Here is a 6,272-nt window from a genome sequence, read left to right as displayed (position 1 = left end):
GCTTTGACTCCCGAAGCACTGAGAAGTTCTGAAGTCAATACCCTCAGGCCGTTCTGGATACAGCCAACCATAGCAGTAAGGAGACTCACAGGTCTCCCATGCGCTAGCAAAACAGCTGGATACACAACCTCAGCTAATATTGATTCTATTGGTCTTGACGGTACCACACACCGCTTCAACCAAATCATGAAGAAGCCTGCAAGTAGAGCCGTGTCAGAGATAGGAACTGTGGCTTGGTAGTGGAAACTTTCAAATTCGACACCAGCTTCAAAATCATCCTCGGCATGCTCTGTCTTATAAGTAGCACCAGGAGCCTTAATCCGAGCCTTGGCGTCCTTAAGTGAGACAACAGCGACACGGGATACGGTTACATCTTTTCGATTTAATTTTTGAAAGAGGTAGTTTGCCCATGTGGTATGCATAATGCCCCCTCCATGCATCCCAAAGACTTGGGCACATATGTGGAAGTGGCACATCAATTCCCAGAAAGTAGCATAAATTTCCGGGTGTGCCACCTTCAGTAAGGAAAGCTCCTCGGTGGTGGGGATAAACTCCTCGTAAGGCGTTTTTCCAAGCGACAACCCCGACACTGCCTGCATCTCATGAAGAGCAAAACCTAACTCTCCAGCAGGCGTAAAGAATGTGCAGCTGTCAGGGTTATATTTCTCCCCGTCGTGTAGCTAACACAGGAACTGTGAGACCCGATTGAGCGAGCGAGTCCTTAAGCTCTTCAAGAACAAAGTCAACCATGCGGGTCCACCAACCTCCTTCGCCAGAACAGACCCACCCAGGGGACCTGAACACCTGGGTAGAGAATTCACCCTGAGTTGCAAGGAATTGGCGGATAAAAATGTTCGCTGGGCGTGGTACCTCCGGAACCAGCTCTTTCTTCTCAAACAAACCAGGTTTTAACCCCTTGAGTTGTTTCCCGATTTGTGTACGAGCTCGTCGACCAAATCCAAGCGACACGTTCTCCTTCTCCTTTACTAACTAGAACTAACATGCAGTGAATTAGAACTAACATGAATTAGAACTAGAACTAACATACAGTGGGTTAGACAAAGAACGAGTTAGAACTAACATGAATTATAACTAGAACTAATATGAAGTGAGTTAGAACTAACAAAGAGCAAGTTAGAACTAACGTTAAGTGAGTTAGAACTAACAAAGAGCAAGTTAGAACTAACAAAGAGCAAATTAGAACTAACTTTAAGTGAGTTAGAACTAACAAAGAGCAAGTTAGAACTAACTTTAAGTGAGTTAGAACTAACAAAGAACAAATTGGAACCAACATAAAATTAGTTAGAACTAACAAAGAGCCCAAGAGTCCCAAGGCCCAAGGCCTAATCAAAGACTTTTAAATATATATATTTGTAGGTGTAGGGGTTTGAACTCTTGACCTCCTCTCCAAATTACCAAGCTTTACCACTAGACCAAGTAGCCAAAGTATTAATGTTAGTTCCACTTAAAGTTAGCTCTTACTTACCATTAGAACTAACATGAAATAAGTTAGAACTAACATGAAATAAGTTAGAACTAACTTGAAATAAGTTAGAACTAACATGAGTTAGCTCATGATAGAATTTAAAAAATGGCATAAATAACTAGAGTTAGCTCATGTTTGTTCTATCGCAATTCATGTTAGTTCTAATTTTTACCAGCTCATGTTAGTTCTAATTTTTACCAGCTCGTGTTAGTTATAATTTATTTAATGCGTTAGTTCTAGCGTAAATGTTGGGTCTAAACGTCATGTTAGTTCCAATTTATGCCATATTAGTTCTATCTTCTCCAGTGTTAGTTCTAATAGATATCGTGTTAGTTCTAATTTATTTAAGTCGTTAGTTCTAGCGTAATTGTTGGTTCTAAACGCCATGTTAGTTCTACTTAGTTTCAGTCCGTTTCAACCCGACGCTAGAAAGATTTGCTGAATTCAAAATAGACGATTTCATGAGCTGTAACCCATGAATTTTGATCATTTTCCTCTATTTTAGCCGGTTGTCGAAAATGTCAAAACTGACCATTTCATGAGCTATTGTCCTAACAATTTCTGACCATTTTGGTTTGTTCAACGCCCTATGTCAAAATATCATTGTCGAATTCAAAACCGATCATTTCATGAGCTATAACACACGATTATTGACCCTTCTTGGGCGTTTGGTCCCGGTGGCATATAATTAGGCGGAGTTTAAATTTCACGATTTCATGGGTTATAACCCATGGTATTCCGACCATTTTGGTCCATTTTGACCGGGGGCAATTTCATGGGTTATAACCCATTGTTCGAATTTCATGATTTTGTGAACAATAGTCAACAAATTTTACCCAACTTCAACGGTTACATCAGACGGCAAATGACTCGGCGGATTCAAAATTTGCGATTTCGTGAGCTATAATCCATGAAATTTATCCATTTATGCCCCCATTTCCGCTAGGTGTAGTTAATTAGGCGGAGTGCTATTTCGCAATTTCATGAGCTATAACCCATAATTTCTAACACATTTTATCAGTTTAGGTCTGTTTCAACCCGACGCCAGAAAGATTTGCTGAATTCAAAACCAATGATTTCATGAGCTGTAACCATTGAATTTTGACCATTTTCCCTTGTTTCAACCGGGTGTCTGAAGTGTCGAAACCGACCAGTTCAAGAGCTATTGTCCGAATGATTTCTGACCATTTTGGTCTGTTCGACGCATTGTATCAAAATATCATTGTCGATTTCAAATCTTATCATTTAATGAGCTATAACACGTGATTATGATCCCTTCTTGGGCGTTTGGTCCTAGTGGCAAACAATTAGGCGGATTTTAAATTTTGCGATTTCATGGGTTATAACCCATGGTTTTCTGGCCGTTTTGACCCGTACGCGATTTCATGGGTTCTAACTCATTGTTCGAATTTCACGAGTTCGTGAGCTATAATCAATTATTTGGGCTCAACTTTGACGAATTCGTCTAATGGCAAATGACTCAACGGCGTAAAATTTCATGATTTTGTGAGATATTTCGACTCGACACCAGAAAGATTTGCCGAATTCAAAACCAACAATTTGACACTAGAAACTAACACATTTTGTTAGTTTCGGACCATTTCGACTCGACACCAAAAAGATTTTCCGAATTCAAAACCAACGATTCCATGAGCTGTAACCCATGAATTTTGACCATTTTCTTCTATTTCGGTCGGGTGTCAGAAATGTCAAAACTGACCATTTCATGAGCTATTGTCCCAACGATTTATGACCATTTTGGTCTTTTCGACGCCCTATGTCAAAATATCTTTGCCGAATTTAAAACCGATCATTTCATGAGCTATAACACATAATTATTGACCCTTCTCGTGTGTTTGGGCCTGGCGGCATATAATTAGACGGAGTTCAAATTTCACGATTTTATGGGTTATAACCATAGTTTTCCAACTGTTTTGGTCCGTTTCTGCCCGGATGCTATTTCATGGGTTATAACCGATCGTTTGAATTTCATGAGTTCCTAACCTATAGACTACGATTTTCCCAACTTTGACGGTTTCCTCCGACAACAAATTACTCGCCAGAGTTAAATTTTACGATTTTGTTAGTTATAACCCACAAAATTTGTCCATTTACGGCCCTTTTTCAGCCCGGTGCAGACATTTAGGCGCGGTGCATATTTCACGATTTTGTGAGTTGTAACCCATGATTTTTGACACATTTTTTAGTTTCGGTCCATTCTGACTTGGGAGCAGAATTCTTTACTGGATTCAAAATAAATGATATCATAAGCTCTAACCTACTAATTATGACCATTTTCTCTAGTTTTGACCTGGTGTCGGAAATGTCAAAACCATTGATTTTTATGAGCTATTGTCAGTGTGATTTCTAGCCATTTTGGTCCATTCGACGCCCCGTGTAAAAATATCTTTGCTAAATTCAAAACCGATAATTTAATGAGCTATAACACATGATTATTGACTCTTCTCATGCATTTGTTCCTACAACCTATAATTAGACAGAATTCAAATTTTAAGATTTTGTGGGTTATAACCCATGGTTTTCCGATCGTTTCGGTTAATTTCGACTGGGCGCGATTTCATGGGTTATAACCCATTGTTCGAATTTTACGATTTTGTGAGTGATAAGCAACAATTTTTGTAGAACTTCAACGGTTTCAGCCGACAATAAATGACTCGGCAGAGTCAAAATTTGCAATTTCTTGAGCTATAATCCATGAAATTTGTCCATTTATGCCCCCATTTTCGCCTGGTGCCGTTAATTAGGCGAGTGCATATTTCACAATTTTGTGAGCTGTAACCCTTAATTTCTGAATATTTTGTCAGTTTTGGACCGTTTCAACCCGACGCTAGAAAGATTTACTGAATTTAAAACCGATGATTTCATGAGCAGCAACCTATGAATTTTGACCATTTTCCTCTATTTCGGTTGAGTGTCGAAAATGTCAAAATTGACCATTTCATGAGAAATTGTCCGAATGATTTCTTACCATTTTGGTCTGTTCGATACCCTATGTCAAAATATCACTGTCGAATTCAAAATCGATCATTTCATGAGCTATAGCACGTGATTATTGACCCTTCTCGTGCGTTTGGTCCCAGCAACATATAACTAGAACGAGTTCAAATTTCGTGATTTTATGGGTTATAAGCCATGGCTTTCTGATCGTTTCGGTCCGTTTTGACCGGGCGCGATTTCATGGGTTATAACCTATTATTCGAATTTCACGATTTGTGAGCGATAGGAAACAATTTTTGGTGAAATTTGACGGCTTCATCAGACGGTAAATGACTCGGCGGAGTCAAATTTTGTGATTTCGTGAGCTATAACCCACGAAAATTTTCCATTTACGCACAATTTTGACCCAGTGCAATTAATTTGGCGGAGTGCATATTACGCAATTTTGTGAGCTACAACTCATGATTTCTGACACATTTTGTCAGTTTCAGTCCGTTTCAACCCGATGCCAGAAAGATTTACTAAATTAAAAATAGACAATTTCATGAGGTGTAACCCATGAATTTTGATCATTTTTCTCTTTTTTAGCCAGTTGTCGGAAATGTCGAAACCGATCATTTCATGAGCTATTGTCCGAACAATTTCTAACCATTTTGGTTTGTTCAACACCCTATGTCAAAATATCATTGTAGAATTCAAAACCGATCATTTTATGAGCTATAACACGTGATTATTGACCATTCTCGGGCGTTTGGTCCCGGCGGCATATAATTAGGCGGAGTTTAAATTTTACGATTTCATGGATTATAACACATGGTCCTCCAACCATTTTGGTCCGTTTTAACCGGAGGCAATTTCATGGGTTATAACCCATTATTTGAATTTCATGATTTTGTGGGCGATAGGCAACAATTTTTGCCCAACTTTGACGGTTTTATCCGACGGCAAATGACTCGGCGGAGTCAAATTTTTATGATTTCGTGAGCTATAATCCACAAAATTTATCCATTTTACGCCCCCATTTCTGTCGGGTACAGTTAATTAGGTGGAGTGCTATTTCGTAATTTCGTGAGCTATAACCCTTGATTTCTGACACATTTTGTTAGTTTAGGCCCGTTTCAACCCGACGCCAGAAAGATTTGCTGAATTCAAAACCGATGATTTCATGAGCTGTAACCCTTGAATTTTGACAATTTTCCTCTATTTTAGCCGGGTGTCTGAAATGTCAAAACCGACCAGTTCAAGAGCTATTGTACGAACTATTTCTAACCATTTTAGTCTGTTCGACGCACTGTATCAAAATATCATTGCCGATTTCAAAACCGATCATTTCATGAGCTATAACACGTGATTATTGTCCCTTCTTGTGCGTTCGGTCCGGGCGGAAAATAATTAGGAGGATTTCAAATTTCACGATTTTATAGGTTATAACCCATGGTTTTCCAACCGTTTTGATCCGTTTTGACCCGTACGCAATTTCATGAGTTCTAACTCATTATTCGAATTTCACGAGTTTGTGAGCTATAATCAATGATTTTTGCTCAACTTTGATGAATTCGTCTGATGGCAAATGACTCGACGGTGCAAAATTTCATAATTTTGTTAGCTATAACCCACAAATTTTGTCCATTTACGCCCCTTTTCGACCGGTGCAAACAATTAAGCGGGATGCATATTTAACGATTTTGTTAGCTATAACCCAGGATTTTTGACACATTTTGTCTGTTTTGGTCCATTTAGGCCCGACACCAGAAAGATTTTGTAATAAGCGTAAAATTTTGATACTAATTAAAATAAATTTTTTAGTATTTTAAAATATTTAATTATG

The sequence above is a fragment of the Asparagus officinalis genome, chromosome 7 (genome assembly GCF_001876935.1).
Source record: "Asparagus officinalis chromosome 7, Aspof.V1, whole genome shotgun sequence".
Classification (NCBI taxonomy): Eukaryota; Viridiplantae; Streptophyta; class Magnoliopsida; order Asparagales; family Asparagaceae; genus Asparagus; species Asparagus officinalis.
Note: the sequence above shows the minus strand (reverse complement) of the source record.